The following is a 20240-nucleotide window of genomic DNA, read 5'->3' on the forward strand; positions in this document are numbered from 1 at the left end:
CTCACTAGTTCAAATCTCTCAAACACAGTGACTGCTAATTGTCCCCCGAAAGGAAAGGGCTGCTACTCCCGCGGTGAAAAGATGCTTAGGGATAGTTGACACAGCTTGTAATGCTTGGATAAAAGGGAAGAATATCGAACATGAGGATGTCAATTAAGAAGCAATGTGGAAATATCATGAGTTTTATTGTTTTCTAATCAGGTGCTATTTAATATTTTTCATTGATATTTTAGAATCATTTCTTACCACAGTTTTGTATACCTCTCTTAATGTTCTAATTTAAGTATTAACTCTTTGAAATAATACACAACCTCTCCGTATATTGCTTTTTTTATACTTAGGACAGCAAACGTAGTTGTCAAAGTATTTGAATGCCAACACTGGCCACAGCCTCCACAGGGTGTGCTGATTGGAGGAATTGTCATCGGCTGCCACACAGCAGACGCGTCAATTTGTGTCTTTACCAGCACCCTCCAGGCTTTCTGGCCTCCTGAATTGCTAGCACCTGGCAACCAACTGTGATGCTCTCAGGGGTCAGTTGACTACAACATCTGGCCTACACCTTAGCCTTTACCTCCACTAGCCTGGGTTCCCAAGGTCACTGCTCCAGGAAGCCATTTGGATGAGGAAAGTCTTCCAGCTTAATATGACACAAGGACTTAAGTGAAACTGACTTAACCACTTCTACCACTGCAGGAGTCATTTTCTTTAGGTAAACTTGTCTCTTTCTGCAAATATATTAGTGTGACTTGTTTTGCTTCTCTGGAGAACCCAGGAAAATGCAAGTACCCCCCCCCCCCCACTGGGTGGCTTCCCATGCTCACCATTATCCATCAGCTTGTTCTTCAGAAAGCTCTTGCTGGTTAGGCACTCAGCTGGGCAGTGTTTAATCCAGTTCCTTTTTCTCATTTTCAGACTAACAAAGAGTGGAGATTAAGGGCACGTTTAAGAAGTCAGAGGGAAACTAGCCACTCTCATGAAACAAAATCTAAATTCCAAAATTGGAGTTCTAAACAACTTTCAGGTTACATCAAATGACCCCTTTGTTATTTTTTTCTGTTAACTTGACATTCTGATAATAATAGCATTGCCTTTATTTTCACTTGGCCTGTTTTTTTTTTCAGAACGTAAGTTTTGCTTAGTATCAGTAATCCCTAATTGATAATGGAAATTATCTTGTAAGATGAAATACCTGGTCCATTGCTCCTTTTAACACCTTCTGAATTGAATTCAAATCATGTTATTCAAAATACTTCACATAATCTCCCAGAAAAAAAATAGTAAAGCCTCATTAACTTAGCCTTCACAAGTTCAGGTTTTTGTCATGATTTCTAGACAGGATGGGCCAGAAATTGTGGTTGATTTACCATTCCTAATAATTCATTTTCTAATTATTATTTTTTAATGGTTGACTCAACACCATTGACTGTAATTTGAGATTCACAGTCCCATGTAGACATTCTCTCAGATGAGCAGGCAGATCTACTCTCTTACCACCTAGGTCTTCCAGAACCTTCAGAGCCTTGTACCTGGGAGACAGAGGGTTATTTCTGTACAAACAGACACTGAAGAGCAGTGGTTGGGAGAGGAGACCACAGCAGAATAGGAAACTGATTCCAATCTCCTTTTCTATTTGAATGAGTCCAGTATTGACTTTATTTGACAACGTGGAGGGCCAACGAAAAGAAGGGAAACTCCCAATGAGATGGACTGACGAAACAGCCATAGCAATGAACTCACACATACCAATAATTTTGATAATGGCCCAGGGTAGGACAACATTTTGTTCAGTACCCATAAGGTTGTTGGGAATTCATAGGTGAATTTGTTCCTGTAGGTCCCACAAGATAAACATTGTTCATTTGTTTTACTGATGAGAAAGTTGAGGGCCAAAGTAAGTGAGTAATTTGCCTAAAGTTCACATGGCTGAACACATGGCATTTAGACTTAGATCCATGTTGAATCCTACACTCACCCTCACTTTCCAACAGGTTTTATGATCAGGAGGAGGTTACTAATTACCTGTCTCTGATCCTCGGTTTCACCATTTGTGAGATAGGCATCATTATAGCACGACATGCACTACATAGGCATTGATCTATAAGACCCCATGGTGTCCGTATGGTAAAACAAGAGATCACATGTTCATTACTGGCTTATAAAAAGTGCTAAGTAAAGGTTGCTATTCTTAATATCTGATAAAGAACACACTGCTAGTAAGTCCAGGACTGAAGAGTCATAGTCCGTATACTTTCACTACAGTCCCCTACCCAGTACACAGTGTGGCAAAGTAGGTTATATGATGGGCCATGAACCCCAAGCTCGGGAGCTTTCTATTCCTATAAAGATGTACGGTCTCAGAAACCACAGGGCAGTTCCATCCTGTCCTATAGGATTGCTATGGACCAGCAGGGACTCCATCACAGTGAGAGTGTGAGTAAGATGACATTGCATGAAGCGATAGTGAGGCCTGGCAGGAGCCCTTGGGAGGTGTAGCAGGGCCGGTCACACTGAAGCATGAGTCCCCATCTATCTTTCCAATAGAGATTATTTTACCTTGGTCAGGAGAGTCACCAATTTAGTTTTAATTGGAAGAAGCAATACTTTTTGTGTGTGTAAAGAGAATTACCTCAAGATAAACACAAAATAAGGAGTTACTGGACAATTGTTCCCGGCACCGGGCATTTAATCAGGCTCAGGGAAGCAAGACTCATGGTGCGTCCTAGGCATGTTCTCCAGGGATTTTCATCTGCAGGAGCATCATGATGTTAGGGGCCATCAAGCTGGTTTTGACTCATATCAATCTTATATACGACAGACCCAAACACTGTCTGGTCCTGTGCCATCCTCCCAATTACTGCTAAATTTGAGCCCATTGTCACAGCCATGCAATCAATGTGTGTCACTGACAGTTTCCCATTGTTTCGTCTCATGTAGAGCTGTGCCCCATCAGCAAATGAAGTTCACAAAGCGTTACCCCCCTGGAATTCTACTTTGAGAAGGTCGCTCTTCCTGAGCCCTATTTTGAGTTTCCACCAAACCGAAGGGCTCATCTTCTGTCAGTGTCCCACTGCTCTTTATAAAGATTTCAGTGGCTAATCCCTCAAAAGTGGAAAGTCTCTTCCTTCTTTGTAGTTCATTCTTAGTCTGGATCATTGCTGAAAACTGTTTGCCTTGGGAGACCTTACAAATACTTCAAATACTGGTGACAGAACTTCTGGCATCACACAACACAGTTGGCACGCCGATACCCAAACTGACAGATCAGTGGTGGATGCAGGAACATATACATGTATTTTAAAAGCAGAAATCCTTGGGTGACGTAATGGTTAAGCACTCAACTGCTATTGGAAAGATTGGCAGTTAGATCTCTACTCAAAGTGCCTCAGAGGAAAGGCCTGGCAATTTATTTCAAAATATTTCAGCTTTTAAAAACTTTATGGAACTCAGTTCAACCCTGACATGCCTGAGTTCATCAAGAGTTAGAATGATACTACTTATTTTGTATAAACATTTAGCACAGATTATTGTCTTTGGTGGATAGGTAGTAGGCTAACAAGAGTAGAGATTATTGCCCAAGCTTCTCTTGCTAACTGGTGACAAAGAGGATGGAACAGAGGACAAGTGGATGTAATAGGGATGGAGGCAACAGGAATCTCAGCACTCCTTCCACTGGACCAACCACATGATGAGAGCTGGCTGACTCACTTCACTAGATGTCTGTTTAACTGTCACCTCCTCCGTGAGTTCTTCCTTAACTATCTTATCTAAAAGATTCTCATAGCTTTCTCTATTGGCTTAGATGCCTTTTTTCATAGAGGTTACCAGCAATTAACATATTTTAATGATTTATTTGTGAAAGTTTACACAGCATATTAAGTTCCCAACCAACAACTTACACACAAATTTTTCAATTAGATTTATCATCCAGTCCCAGATTAACTGTTTCTTTTCCAATGCTTTCGATTCCTTTTCTGCTTATATTCCCATCTTTGCTTTTGACATATTGTGGATGTTTTGATCTCATGCAGATGATTTTTAAGTAGGAAAATTGGGTTAGGCTGGGTTCTCTAGAGAAGCATAACAAATTATATAAATTATATATGTCCAGCCCATCTTCAAGTTTTTATGTCATATATTAAGTTGAAGATTTTTCTTGCCACATGTAGCTTCGAGGGCTGATGAACTCAGGATCCATTGCAACCATATGCCGCAGAGGCAGATGGATCTAAGGTAAGGGGTCAGGCTTGTGACTGGCAGGACAAATGAATCCAAAGTTGGCAGGTCCAATGGCAGGTCATTGACTCCCAGAATAGGCAGGCAATATGGCAAACCATTGGCCCAGGTCCAAAGAAGTGCAGGTCAATGAACCAGATACAATCGCTAGATCAGTGTTTCTCAACCTTCCTAATGTCACGACACTTTAACACAGTTACTTATGTTGTGGTGACCTCCCCCCTTCCAACCATAAAATTATTTTTGTTGCTACTTCATTACTGTAAATGTGCTACTGTTATGAATCGGCAACCCCAATAAAAGGGTCAAAACCCACAGGTTGAGAACTACTGATCTAGATCCACCAAAAACACAAGCTTTCCCACAGCATCTGCTTATATAGGAAGTGGTCTACAGCTCTGAGGAAACTTCTTTTCAACTGCCTCAGAACTGTGACCCGAGTGGTTTTACTCCACTGTAATATTCTTACAGCTGTTTGGTTTTCACACAATATGTGTTATGTCACATCATGGCTAATAACTAGGCCTCAATTGCCAAATAATCAAGAATTCTGATCCAACCAAATTGACACAAAACCTAACTACTATTACAGGTGCTGATTTTGTAGGACATATATATGCAATATATATATATGTAATATATATATATTTGTAGGATATATATATATATATATATATATATATATATATATATATATATATTATTGTGTGCCACTCTGCTATCGTGCTAAAAGATGACTTTCGTTCTAGATTTCAAGAACGTCTCAGTCCAATAGCCTCAGAGATGTCTGGCAGGCTTTTTACTTTTTTTTTTTTTGGTAAGTCTCTGAGTACTTCCCTGTATTTTCCTCCCATTCTATCTGGAACCAATTATTGCGGCCCTTATTAAAGCAATGCAGGCTGAGCACAATGTAGTTCTTCTGGTCTCAAAGTAGATGATGCTGTGGTTCTTGTACACGTGTTTCTTCTCTGCACTTTCATTTACCTTCTTACTGTTCCTGGTGAGTGAAGATCCATAGTTGCATCTTAGAAGGTAATTTATGAGCTTTTTTAGATCCCAAATGTTCTTCATTTCACTGAGATATAGATCATGATTTTTGTTAAGAATGTATGTGGTTGACTCTGCTGACTTATAGGCTATGATGTAAGCCTTCAAACCCAGAAAATCAGTGATGGAAGGTGTTGGCTTATGTCTGATGAACATCAGTCTGTGTGTCTGAATGTATATATGTGCTTGCATCCACATAGGTGTCGTCACATGTATCTACAAATACATACATTTTCACATATGTACACATCTAAATGCATCCCTATTCTGACTTTCCTATGCCCATACTTCTTTGCTTAAACCTTTGCTATTGTTTTGATTCCACTCAAGCATACGAGGGGGTACCCCGACCCCCACCCACCCCCCAAAAATGATAAAATCTCTGCTGGTCTCAGCTGTCATAGAATGCATTTTCCCTGCTAGGTGAGCATGGAGCAACTCTCTCTGAGTCAGTGCACCCAGTGGTGTCACCTGGGAAGGTTTTCTTTGGTCACAATGAAATTTTTCATAAAAGCCGTTTCACTTGAACTTCATTTTTGGTGAAGTCCAATTTAAGAGAACAGTGTGGGGCTGTGAAATTTTGTTTCCACCTCAGAAAAAATGCTGCAGAAACTGTTGTGATGTTAAACACAGCTTGTAATGACAGTGCCATGTGGAAAGCTCAAGTATGAGTGGTTTTCTTGTTTCAAAAAAGGTAAAATGTTGATTGATGACAACCCTAATTCTGGATGTCAATCAACTTCCCAAATGGATGAAAATGTTGATTTATAGTGAATTTGGAGTTTGTTCCTCCAGGTCAGACTTGTTGATCAAGCTTTCTATTTAGAGGTTCTGAAAAGATTGAGTAACAGTATGCAACAAAAAAGGACTGATTTGTGTCAGATGGGGATTGGTATTACCACCATGACAGTCCACTTGCTCACGCATCCAAGTCAGTGTGCCATTTTGGGCAAAAACAAACAAACAAAAACAACCAACATGCCACTCTTGTCCCATGCACCTTACTCACCTGACCTTGCTCTGTGAGATTACTTTTTGTTTCCACAAATGAGGAGGACATGAATGGACATTATTTGAAGAAGTAAAGGGGGTGAAGGAAAAAATGAGGGAGATGCTGTCAGCCATACAAACAGATGGGTTTGAACAATGTTTCCAAGACTGAAATAACAGATTTGATAAATATATTAAGTGTAATGGAGAGTACTTAGAAGGTGATAAGGTTGTTTTGTTAGAAAATTTAAATATATAGCTTTGGAGGGAAAAAAAAGTCCGCTTTATGTTGGGTACCCTCTCATATCTTTTGATGTGTTTGTTTTTGCCCCTTTACTGAAGTATAAGGCCTGTTGAGGTAGAGGCTTTGGTTCTGAAATAGCTGTATCCGTACTAGCTACATAGAAGACTACCTGAGCTATGACATTTGCTCAACTAATGTTCACTGAATGAATGAATGAATTTTATGAAATACAGGCAGAAAACTGTAATATGTAAATACTAGGAAGCAAATTTGGAGAAGCAGGAGAAAATGGGCAATATTTCTGTTTATAAACATTTTGTTGGAATTTACTGGTGCATATATGAAGTAGAGCAATACTTTTTTAACTTACCTTCTGTGTTAGTATGGGTTGACTAGGGAAAGAAATTTGTAGACACTCAAATGTGTGTAAGAGAGAACTTTGTATCAAAGAACAATTGTATACCAAATGTGCTTTACACAATTGATGTATGGATTGTGCTAAGAGTTATATGAGCCCCTAATAAAATGATTTTAAAAATGAAAATAAAAAAGTAGCAATAGTACACTAAGAAAACATCCCAGCCCAGAACAGATCAAGTCCACAAGTCCAATAGTACCCCATATGTTGATATTAGTCTTTAAATTCCTCTTTCGACTCACGCAGCCATGCAATGGTGCAGAATTTAGGAAGAACACAGGCCAGTGCATGGAAATTCTTGTGGTTCCTGTGGTAGTTGAAGCATCCCAGCACTGGCATGGATCTCCACATGGATCCTCCAGCTCCAGGGTTCTGGCTCTATCAGTGTAGCTCCATGTTGCTTGTCAACAGGAATGTGTGTGTGTATCCCACCTCCAGCGAGCTATTTATCTCTTTTGTGCCTCCAAATGAGATCATCAAGCTGCGACCTGGTTAGCAGACTAGACTCCACTCCTTTGCAAGTTGACAGGAGCTTATGTAACTGCCACACCTTCATACTCCCAAATATTTTTGAATGACGGTTTGTACAGAGAAATCTCTCTAAAAGTGTGCTGCATCTTGACACCAAGTTTACCTCTCTAAAGAAGAGGTTGGTTAAAGTTGGAATTTTGTTTTAAATACTTTCCTGGGTTTTTTTATATCAATATTTTAATGGTAAGATAAAAGACATGTGTAATTTAAAATCTAGGGACAACAAGAACAAAATTTTACACAATATTTGTCTACAAAATTGCACAATCGCCTTCTTGAACACAAGTAAGCCACGATTTTTTCAATTTAAGAATTTGGACACACATAAATAGTTCCAAAGTAGTGTATTTTTGTTAGTTGTCACCAAGTCAGCCATTACTTATTACAGCCTCAGGCACAACAGAATAGACGCTGCCTAACCCTACACACTACCCGTGAGCAGTGGAAACTAGTTGTGCATTTGTTATGGTTTTCACTGGGTGAGTTTCCAAAGAAGACTGCCAGATCTCTCTTTATAATCCATCGTTTTAGATCTAGAAGTGCCACTGAAACTTGTTCAGCATGATAGTGACATGCAAGCCTCTTCTGACAGATGGACAGTGTCTATGCATGAAGTGAACTGGCTGGACTAATAGTCTTCCACATGGAAAAGGAGAATTCTAAGAGTGAACTTCAACTGCATGTGCAAGCCTCTGATAAGCAGCATGCATCAAATGTTACAGGGTTTCACAATAGGAAGGTGTTTTTCTTGTAGCAACCAGGGGTGACTTCTCTGAAAGATGATGGTTGAGTAAGTTCTCGGAGAGTAAGGACTGGCTCACCAGGCACTTGGGGCTTTCCACACGATTGGGATGTATGTGAACAGTCTTGCAGCAGATAGAGCGGCTGTGCACAATGAAGAATGGTTTGGCAAGGATGGAGGGTGGGCAGGTATGTGCTGTATACAGCGTGAGCAGAGACAGGGAAAGTGGGCTGGTCTCAATAGTGAAGGGCTCATCAGTGATCTGTTTGAGGTATGTGCTGAGATCCATAGATTATATTTCCTAGTTTCACAGCATTCATTGAGCGTCTACTGGGAGGGTTAGCTTTATATGAAGCCAAGAAAGAATGTGCTCAGAATGTGACAAACTAGATAGCAGGAGAAAAAATTCAAGCCTCAAGTTGTCATATTGCAGAATTCTTTGGGCAAGCTATTAAATCATGCAGAACCATAAAAAGTAGGGAGCAGTAACATGAGATTCAACCATTTCAGCATATGATCAAGAACCTATAATATTAAAAGAAGTCTATGAGGGCATTAGCAAAATACAAGAGTATATGAATTAATGGAATATCAGTGAAAATGTTTATATATATATATATATATATATATATATACACACAGTGCTGGATGAACTCACTAATCTATCCCAAGAAATTTGGAAGACAAATATATATATATATATCTCCACCAAAGACAGTAGACCCAACAGAATGGAAAATTTGCAAACAATGTCATTAAATATTACACACAACTAAAATGTTGTAGAAGATAATTCAGCAACAGTATATCTACAAAGAGCTGCCAGACACCCAAGCCGGATTGGGAGGAGGATGTGAGATGAGGGTTATCATTTTCTGTATGAGATTGATTTTGACTGAAAGCAGAGCGTGTCAGAAAAATGTTTACATGTTTTTTGTGGACTACACAAGGATATTCTACTCAGGGAATCGTAAGTTGTGGATAACATTGTGAAGGATGGGAACTCCAGAACTCCCATGTGGAGCCTGTACTGTGCTGGCTTAATGTTCTATAATTGACCTCTCTGGTTTCTGCTGTCCATTGCAATGGCCGGGCAGAACTTGCAGACAAAATTCACGATTGCAGGGTTTGTTAAAGAAGTTAACAAGCATTAATGCCAATGAAAAATGCTCAAAATTGACTTGTTGATCAGGACATGTTACAAAGTTCTGGCAAGTGTACAAATAAATGCCCAAAGGGTATACCCCTATGCTTTAAGCCTCAACCCAAAGGCATTTGGTTTAAGTTCTGTGGGTCAGCAAACACAGGTCCTGAATTGAGTGCCCAGAGACGCACACCTCCAGTAAGCCTCAGCCAGAAGGCACTCACCTTCAGTTATGTGGGTCAGCAAGCCCAACTCAATTAAATCCTGAGAATCACCCAATCACCCTATTCTGCATTCCTGCCTCCTGCACAAAGGTGCCCTCCTTACCTTACTCCACAGGTTGGGGAATCCATCGCTGTGCTTCACGCTCTGCTTCTGGTTCTGTTGCTGCTCTTTTGATATTGTTGCTGTCTTCTGGATCCAGGAGGTTCACTTTGCTGGGACCTCTGGTCTAGAGAACACAGTCCACTCCTGGCCCTTGCTAGTAATGGAAATGATGCATGTTTATTGATGGAACCAAACAAATATTTTAAATCAACGTCCAAACAGCAGTGTCATTTCCCCTCAATTGTTGTCTTGAGAGATAAAGGATTAATTTGCTTAATGTATCTGTTTGTCTAGATAGCAATTTCTTTCTGCACTGTGTAAACAGTGTCCACCCACTCTGGAGACACAGAGGCTTCCCACACCTGAACGGTTTCTAGGGCCAGTTGTACTCTGTGATCCAGACATTTCTGTCCAGCTGAAGAGACATATCATAGTGTTGTGTATTGGCTCACCCATCTATGAACCTTGTGAAAAATAATCTTAAAACGATTCTTGTCTTTTTTTTCCTGAATGCTTTATGCTCTTAGATCTACGTGTGCCCAATACTGCTTTGTCAGCCATATTCTTGTTGTCTTTTCAGTTGTCCAGATAAAGACACCTCCTTTACTACATTTATGATTTTCTTTCTTAAAAAATCCTGCTGTTCTCTTACCCATCATATTGTTTGTATTTCATTAAGTATGGAGGATTGTTATTTATTTAAATGACTTGAGTTACGTACCTTCCCTTCTATTTCCCTTCAAATAGAAACTATGTGAAGATACGATGTGCTAGATTTCATAGATTCAGACATTGCCATTATTGTAATAAAACACGCACTTCATCTGTTCACGGCCATCTGATTTAACATACACTGTGTCGACAGCCAATGGTGCACCTGACTCAGATGCCCCATATGCACGGGAGGTCTGGGCTATGAATAAGAGAGCCGAAGCCTTTGGATAATGGTGCTGGCAGAGAAGACCGAATAGACCATGCATTTACAGAAGAACACATTCTCCTGAGAGAAGAATATCTAGAAGGCTCCTTAGAAGTGAAGATGTCTAGACTTTGTCTCACTAACATAGGGCATGTTATAAGGAGGAACCCATTCCCGTAGAAGAATACCATTCTTGGTGAAGTAGAGGGGCAGTGAAAAAGAGGAAAGACCCTTGAGATGGATTAACAACAATGGCCTGAAACATGGGAAGGGTTTGCTGGACCTGTGGGATTTTGTTCTAACTGCAGTCAATGATCACATTCACTTTTAAAAATTATTATTATTAAATCATTTTATTGGGGGCTTGCACAACTCTTATCACAATCCTTACTTTTATCCATTGAGTCAAGCATATTTGTACATTTATTTCCCTCATCATTCTCAAGACATTTTCTTTCTACTTGAGCCCTTGGTATCAGCTCCTCATTTTTCCCCTTCCTCCCTTCCCACCCCCTTGTGAACCCTTGATAATTTATAAATTATTATTTTTTCATGTCTTTTACTTTCTGATGTCTCTCTCAACCCACTTTTCTGTTGTCTGTCCCCCAGGGAGGGGTTATATGTAGATCCTTGTAATTGGTTTCCCCTTTCTACTGCACCTTCCCTCCATCCTCCCAGTATCGCCACTCACACCACTGGTCCTGAAGTGATCATCTGCCTTGCATTCCCTGTGTTTCCAGTTCCTATCTGTACCGGTGTACATCCTCTGGTCTAGCAAGATATGTGAGATAGGATTGGGATCATGATAGTGGAGGGGAGGAAGCCTTTAAGAACTAGAAGAACATTGTATGTTTCATCATTGCTACACTGTACCCTGACTGACTCATCTCCTCCCTGTGAGCCTTCTGTAAGGGGATGTCCAGTTGCCTACATATGGGTCTTGGGTCCCTATTCCGCAGTCCCCCTCACTCACAATGATGTGATTTTTTGTTTTTTGATACCTGATCCCTGATCTCCTCAATGCCTCAGGTCACATCCACTTTTTAAAGCTTCCATTTCCCTATTTTATCTCAGAGCCAGAACATATTAAAAAAAACTTGAGGATTGGAGGGTTTTCAACATATGTTGTAATTAAAACACTGCTCTCTACTGTATTTTTCAGTTATTATACTAGAACCTGTAAGAATAAAATGGGATAGGATTTTAAACAGTGAATAATATCCATCAATGTTTAAATGATTGAATGGCATATAAATCTTTTAAACCCATTTTTGAAGAATACCCAAATGAGTATTTTCCAGTGAAGTTAGAAAATGTCAAATACATGAATTTTTCTATGATTATAAAAAGTTTAAATATATAAGGGAATCAACAGATAAAAGTAGGTCATTTGTTTGGGTTGATTATTATGTTTTTGTAATTGGTCTGAAACTTGTACAGCTAGGCTTCTTGGATAAAGCATTTTCTTTATGACACACCCCTTATCTCAAACTATCCCAATGCCTAAACTTCCCATGAAAGATAGCGGTTTTCTCCCTACTCCTTGACTTTCTTGTTTCTTCTTCTTCTTAATGGTGCTTGGAAGCTAGCCTACTCAAACCACCCTTACCTTTTTAAACTAGTGAGCAATAACGCTGATCAAACACATAAGAGGCTGATGACCTAGACTTGCTGTATTTCAATGTTTGCAGCTTCAGTAGTGTAGGTTTTGACTGGGTTACTGTCATAATCACTGCCCATTAGACTTCAAACACATTGCTCCATGGCCATCTTAAAGACAAACTTACTCTTACAATTAGTCATTCCCCTCTAGCTGCAGTGAATCCCTTATTATTTAGGCATTTCTAGATCCTAGTAACCCAAGAAATACAGTCAGATGTGGAAACGTGTCCATATAAATAAGCATAAATTATTCTGTGTAGCAGGCACTTTCTCTAGAGTTTTGTACAGATCTTAGAAAGGACATGGTTTCTGTCTTTAATGAGAGAACAGATTAAAGTTTAAGGATATTTTATCACAGAGATGATTGTATCCTAGAAAAAGGACAATATTTTACTCTAGAAGCAAAGTTACACTCTGATGGCTTTACCTCTCAAACTTTTTCAGATTTCATACAAAATTGCTTTATACCCTGATTATATCATTTAGGATGCTGATAAAAGATAGCAATCATAGATATAGAGGTAAGTGTTTTGTATTTTTTTGTTTGTTTGTTTGCTCAAAATTCTGTAATCTTCATTTATACAACGTGAAATATTTTACAGTTGTTTCAGTGAATTTCATCTTCCAATGATTGAATCACATTACGGGGAAAGGCTGAACTCAATTTCATGAAAGTCAGCACATTTCTGGTAGCATGTTGCTTTGAACAAGAAGCCATACTCAACAGCAGCCATTTCCAGTTGATGGAGTTTCTTGGGTTCTGCTTTTTCTGCACACTGCCTGTGTTGGACAGTGTGAGCTGCCTTCTCTTTGGGCAAGGTCTGATTGCAGCTCAAACCGCGTCTGCTTCCAGGAACCCTTTTAGAGTCCCTGCAGTTACATGGCTCAGACAAGTACGCGGTCTCTTAGTTCTTCGCATGCTCACCGGTTCTGAGCATCCATACCCTAACACTGCTGAGCAAGGGGCTGTGTCTTGGCTCACAGACTTTCCACTCTTTGTTCTGTCAGAGCCCTGGTAGGAGCCCACTCACCTCTCGCCCTCTCGCTGACTTTGGCCTCTTCTTCCAGTCCTCTGTTCTGGCTTTTGCATAATAGGGTAGGAATAAAGTTTGATCGTCAACAAATCTTTCAGCTTGCAGTGCTATTAAGGGACTGAATATTTTTACTTGAAAGCCTGGTTCCTGGCAATGGAGGCATTTCAGAGCCGGTGCTTACATCAGCAAGCTATCCCCTCTGGTACCAAGAAGCAGTCTGCCCGGAAATAGAGTTATACAATTGCCTTCACCAAAGAGCTTAGAGTTTGCCTTATCACTTTTGCAAAGATTAATATGCATGAGTGTCTCCCAAGAACATCTCAAAAAATTGTTGGGTGAAGGTAGAAACTCATCTTAAAATTTCCCTGGGAGAAAAGATAAGAAATTTGTGAGAAGAGCTGCTAGAATGTATGCATTAAGCTGATCAACAACAACAACAACAACAAAACAAAGGGAAAAAAATGACCAACGTGATTAAGAAATTCAAGGGGGGGGGGTGCGGGGAAGGGAGGGAAAAAAAGAAGGCGCTGATACCAAGGGCTCAATAGAAAGTAAATTTTTAGAAAATAATGATGGCAACATATGTACAAATATGCTTGATACAATTGATATATCAATTGTTAAGATTGTAAGAGCCCCCAATAAATTATATTTTAATTAAAAAATATGAAAGAAAGAAGGAAATCCACTGATAACACATCTCAAAGCTCAGGGGTATTATCCGCTTAGGGAAGTCTACACCTGATTTGTTGTACTAGGCTCCAACATTATCACAGAGAATTAGTGAAGGCACATTGTTCCTCCTGTATTTATTTTACCAGTCCTATGTATTTTTCTACCATTTTCTAAGATATAAATGTACATGGAACTCAGCAGCCCCATGAAAGAGAAAGATTTTTACAATAGAATTAAGTGAAAATCCCAAATCACTGCCTTCAAAGTATGATTAAATTTATGTCATTGCCTTAAAATTATATTAAATTAAAGTAAGTGTTTGGCATTTCTTGTATTCGGAGAGAGAAACTACTCTGGTCTATAATTATCCTACCCCTTGATTTAGTGTGCAAATTGCTAAATTTATCTAACAAATATTCCTGAGTATGTACTATACATCAAGACTCTGCTAGGTGCTGGCAATTTAACTCTGAAGAAGATGGGTGTAGTTCCTACCTTCATAGGATCTATAATCTAATTGGAAGATAAAGACGTTATGCATGCCTCATATGCTGGGAATTGTAATACAGAGTAACACAATATGGTCGTTTTGGAAACAAAAAATATTTTCATGATAACTTTTAATCCCATACTTCTTTTAGTACCAATTTAATGCCACACACATCTTATGGAAATGTTTTTATGTACTGTCTGATTAATGACAGAACACAATCATTTCTTTTGTTGATGACACTTGATTAGGCAGACTTCACAAACATAATGTACCCTGATAATGAGTCCAAAGGAACTTCAATTAAAGACATGCTTACCAAAGTCACAAAGAAGTGTCACAGGACAAGCTGGGGTTTTAAAGAAAGCCACAGATTGTAAATGTTGAGGTCATTCTCGCCCCCTCAGGAATGCTCTCTCCACTTTAGTGATTGATTCCAGTGCTGATTTTTTAAACACATCTGTAGCACATGCATGATGCATGAGGACACTTTAATATATTAAGGAAATAGTTGTCGATGTCTGCATGAGGCTAAAGACATACATGACCAGGATTACTTCCAGTCCAAGATCCGAAAATTCAAGGTGACTAGCATTTTCCTCATGGATATAAAGTCTACTGGACCAGAACTCAAGATCACAAACCAAAGGCAGGTTTGTTGGTCTGATAGAGATGGACAGAATTCCCAAGACGGTTGCCCTTAGGCACTGTTGGGGTCTGGAACTGAAGTGAATCTCGCAGCTCAACTTTCAGTTAAACAATGAACAGATCTGTGAGGTGCACTTGGTGCTATCGTTGTTATGTACTGGGCTGCTAACCACAAGGTCGGTTGTTTGAAATCACCAGACGCTCCACAGGAGAAAGATAATGCTTTTTACTCCATAAAGACTCATAGACCTTGAAACCCACTGGGGCAATTATACCTTGTCCTGTAGGATTGCAAGGCAGTGGGTGTGGTTTTAAGGTGAGCAATCCTGTCAAGGAGAGAGGCACGCCTTAGATCAATGAACCATATGAGATCTAAAGGACAGCATTTGCTCAGGAATACAATTCAGAAGGCAGGAAGGAATGAGGAAGGAGAAATGGAAACAGCAAAGATAGGGAAGAATGGAATTACATTGTGGGGATTGCAAACAATGTCATGAATCAAAATATGCATGAATAGTTGAATGGAAAGCTAATTGACACAGTAAAAATCCACCAAATCACAGTACAAAGTTAAAAACAAAAAACAAAACTCAACAAAGATTGAACGGTGCAATTAAACAGAGAATTGATGAGTGGATCCATTTATGACTGTTCCTCTGACCTTTCCTGATTTACTGCCACAAGTTTGTCCACAAGTTTGTCCACATTTGTAGGGTCATGCCTCTTGCATGAACATAGACCATTAACGAAAAGAAGTAGCTTAATAACTAATAGAGGGCTGAGGACGTGACGCCCATCCTGAGAATCAGTGTGAGCAAAGCCAGACACGTACGAGGAATTTTTGTTGTGGCATTATTGTTGTATCAGCGAGACAAGCTCCCCCTCAGGGGAGTGGTAGTGAGATAGAAAGGTGAAAGGCAAGCTGTGGACGAGGGCCCTAGCCAAACTGGGATCTCACTGCAGGAGCCATATGGAACCCTTGGAGTGTTTTGAGGAGCGCGACCTTTTGTGTTGTATGACCATCCTTATGGAGGCAAATGAAGGATAACTTGAAGGTGAAGTTCAGCAGAGAGCAGTAGTCATGAGGTTCTTCTAGCAGTACATTGCTACAAATATGAAGCCTGAAGGGGGGCTTGGGTGGCCATTATCAAAATACGAAGTGACAGTCTTGATCTAGGATGGGTCCTGAGCAACCAGGTCAATAGCAAAGTAAAACAAAGTAAAGTGTAAATTTTAAAGTGAAAGTACAACCGGATGAGAAAGGTAGGTCTGGATGGATTAGTGAGTTGGACATAGGCACATTAGCTTTTCTCCTCACTTAGCTAAACATACTTCTTCTCTCACCAACAATGAAAAGTAGAAATTAATATCTGGAAGGGAACTTGTGACTGAGGCCAGTAATTTAAAAGCACCATAGCCTTGAAAACTTCCTCTTTTTCTTAAGTAATATGTTGTATTTTTCTGAGGGTTTTTATTTATTTTATTTTTCTTACTATGGATTACACAGGTCATTGACGATTACAGTTATTATTCCAACCCTAAAAATTACATCTTCTTTGAATCATAAATCAGTAGAGTATCTTCCATCAACGCAATTCTTCTATTTAAAGAATCAGATCGATTTTTACAGGATTTACCCGCAATAAATCTTTGGATGCTGTTTTTCTTCCTGCAGTCTTTTGGGTCAAGACTATTGTTACTTATTATTTATTGAGTGGTGTCATTGGGCTCAGCAGTATGCAAGCACACATATAAATGGATACACATCATCATTAAACATGTTTCCAAAAGGGACAAGTGTTTATAAAGAAAGAAAGCATTTGAATTACCAAAATAATACCCATTAGTGGTTTTCATTTCCTGGAAACTATTGTTTTTGTGGTCATTGAACTCCTGTGGCATTTTGGCTAGTATAAATGGTACCAATCTCATACCTGGCTTGTTTCCAAGTTGGGAATTAGCTCATGCTTTTTGAAAGTTAGTCATGATTGCTTTGGACCACCTTTGCCTTGGCACATTCTAATACTTTGTCTCCATTAGCTACTTAAACAAAATCCAGCTCACTTCTTCAGGAGAGACATGTTCACTCACCTCTTCCTTATCTCCCTTTGGCCAGTTAATAAGAGGCCAGCCCATCCAGGAGGGCCTTCAATGATTCCATTTGTAATGGTTGCGTGGAGCAGGGACTAAAAAAGGGAAAATATAGAAGCAAGATTCTTATGATTCCCCCACTGTGAATTTCAAAGAAAGTCTCTATCATGTTCCACTAAGAGAAATGCTGCAGGTGCCTCTTTTATTCTCCTACCCCCTGAAAGGCCACCAGTAACAAAAGCCTGCTGTCTCATGTCTTTGTATAGGGCTTAAGCCATGTCTGTGTTCCCTTGCACTCATTTTCCAGCAAGATTTCTTATGTTTTCTCTTAGTGGAGATTAAACACAAATTTGAGAAATTTGCTATTTATCTCTAACTTTTCAGTCATTTGTGTAAGCCCTTCTCAAAGATCCTGTTACTAGAGGAAAAGAAAGCAAAAGCAGCTAATCTCGTTGGTTTGCAGTTATCAAGCAATGATTGAAGCCACAATTGATATTTTCCCTTCATTTTGGCACCTTGAGAAGTGCTCCTCCACGTTGCCACAGTATTGATGTCCCGTTAATCACAGAAGCAAGGGCTACGTGCTGTGTCTAGCTCCACAAATGAACAGAAGAGGAAAGTAAACTCAGCTTTAGTGACTTGCCCACAACTAGTTTGTAAAAAAGTGAAGTTCTTTCCTTCCTCATATTTATCACTAAATATGACTGAGTAAGGGCCAAAAACCAGAGGACCAGGAGTAGAAGTATAAAAGAAATACAAAGACTATAATTAATCTTCATAAAGGGAGTGCCAACTGCAAGAACAATGAAGCTGCTGCTGAATGACTTTTAAGCAGCCTTGTAGATCTATGAGTAAGCAGTTCTTCTGATAATCACGTGGACCAGTGATCTGTTTATCCTCTGAGAACTAGATAACGTTTTACACACACACACACACACACACACACACACACACACACACACACACACTCGTTTTATGACCGACATCAGGAATGGACTCATTTGCTGCCAGCACTATCCGTCTGAAAACAATCTGCTCTTGGTCCAAATTTGGAAAACCTTCAGGCTTTTCAAGACATTAGCTGTATTGATTCTGGCTTCAGAAGATCAACAATTTTTCACCCAGATGGAAATAACCCTGCCCCTTTGTCTGCCTTTCTAAATGAACAATGACTAGTACTTAAAGTTCGACGCCTCATAAAGGCCTTTGGTGACTTTTATTCCTTCATACAACATTTAATAAGCTCTTAGATGCTTCCAATAATTATAACTTCAAATTTGCCTTATGACTAAATCGCGAATTTTTTAAGTATTTTGAATAGCTCTAACATTTTCTATATTTTGAGTCTGGGACAAAGAGACCATTCACTGACAAAGAGACCTTTCACAGAAAGGCTTAATATCAAAACTAACCCCACACCCCCACACCCCCGCTCTAGAATTGATTATGACTCACACCAACCCTGTAGAGTTTCTGAGTTTCTATAAATCTTTACAGGAGCAGCCTCATATTTTTCCTGTGGAGAGGCTGTTGGGTTTGAACTGCTAACCTTGCAGTTATCAGCCCAACACTTACCTGACCCTTCTACAACTATAACCAATGATAGTACACAAATTTCAAAATGAGGTGCACATTAAGACATGTCAATAATATTACAGGAAATGAAAGAGATATATGTAAATATTTTCGATCTTTGATAAAAAATAGGGAAAAATTCTTTTTTATAAATGGGTGATATGTACATTTGACCTACTATTAAATGACTAAAGTCATTTACAAGAACACAGTAGGGAAAGAACTCATACAACTTAATAAAGAAAATTAATCCAATTACTAAAAATACATTTAAATTCAGAATAGATATTTCTCCAATGCAAATATGCAAATTACCATAAGTCATAAAATATGGTCAAAATCAAAACTGATATACTTCAGATGGGCCCAACAGAAGTACAAATAATAACAGTTGTTGGCCATGATATAGAGACACCTGAGTTATTTTTTCTTTTTTTTTTTTTAATTGCGGCCTTGGACAACTCATCACAACCCATACATCCATCCATTGTGTCAAGGACATTTGTACATTTGTTGCCATCATCATTCTCAAAACATTTGCTTTCTACTTGAGCCCTTGGTATCAGCTCCTCATTTTCCCCCTCCCTCCCGACTTGCCCTCCCTCGTGAACCCTTGATAATTTATAAATTATTGCTTTGTCATATCTTATACTGTCCAATGTCTTTTTTCACCCACTTCTCTGGGAGGAGATTATATTTAGATCCTTGTAATCAGTTCCCAGGGAGGAGGTTATATGTAGATCCTTGCAATCGTGTCCCCCTCTCCACCCCATCCTCCCTCTACCCACCTGATTTGCCACTCTCAGCACTGGTCCTGAAGGAATTATCTGTCCTGGATTCCCTGTGTTTAGAGTTCCTCTCTGTACCAGTGTACAACCTCTGGTCTAGCCAGATTTGTAAGGTCGAATTGGGATCATGTTAGTGGATGGGGAGGAAGTATTTAGGAAGTAGAGGAAAGTTGATTGCTTCATTGTTGCTACACTACACTCTGACTGGCTCATTTCCTCCTGGAGACCCTTTGGTAAGGGGATATTCAGTTGTCTACAGATAGGCTTTGGGTCTCCACTCGGCACACCCCCTTATTCACAATGATAGGATTTTTTTTTCTTTTTCTTTTGATGCCTGATACCTGATCCCTTTGACACCTCATGATCACACAGGCTGGTGTGCTTCTTCCACATGGGCTTTGTTGCTTCTCAGCTAGATGCCTGCTTATTTATCATCAAGCCTTTAAGACCCCAGACACTGCCTCTTTTGATGACCGGGCACCATCCACTTTCTTCACCACATTTGCTTATGCACCTGCTTTGTCTTCAGTGATCAGAGACCTGTATTCTTATACACTGTTAATGAAAATGGAAAATGGTGCAGTCATTTTCAAAAAATAGGCTAGCAGTTCCTAAAAATGTTGGACATATACAAAGTTGCTATATGACCTAACAATTCAATCCTAAGTATATGTATATT

Source organism: Tenrec ecaudatus, chromosome 12 (genome assembly GCF_050624435.1).
Source record: "Tenrec ecaudatus isolate mTenEca1 chromosome 12, mTenEca1.hap1, whole genome shotgun sequence".
In the NCBI taxonomy this organism is placed as follows: domain Eukaryota; kingdom Metazoa; phylum Chordata; class Mammalia; order Afrosoricida; family Tenrecidae; genus Tenrec; species Tenrec ecaudatus.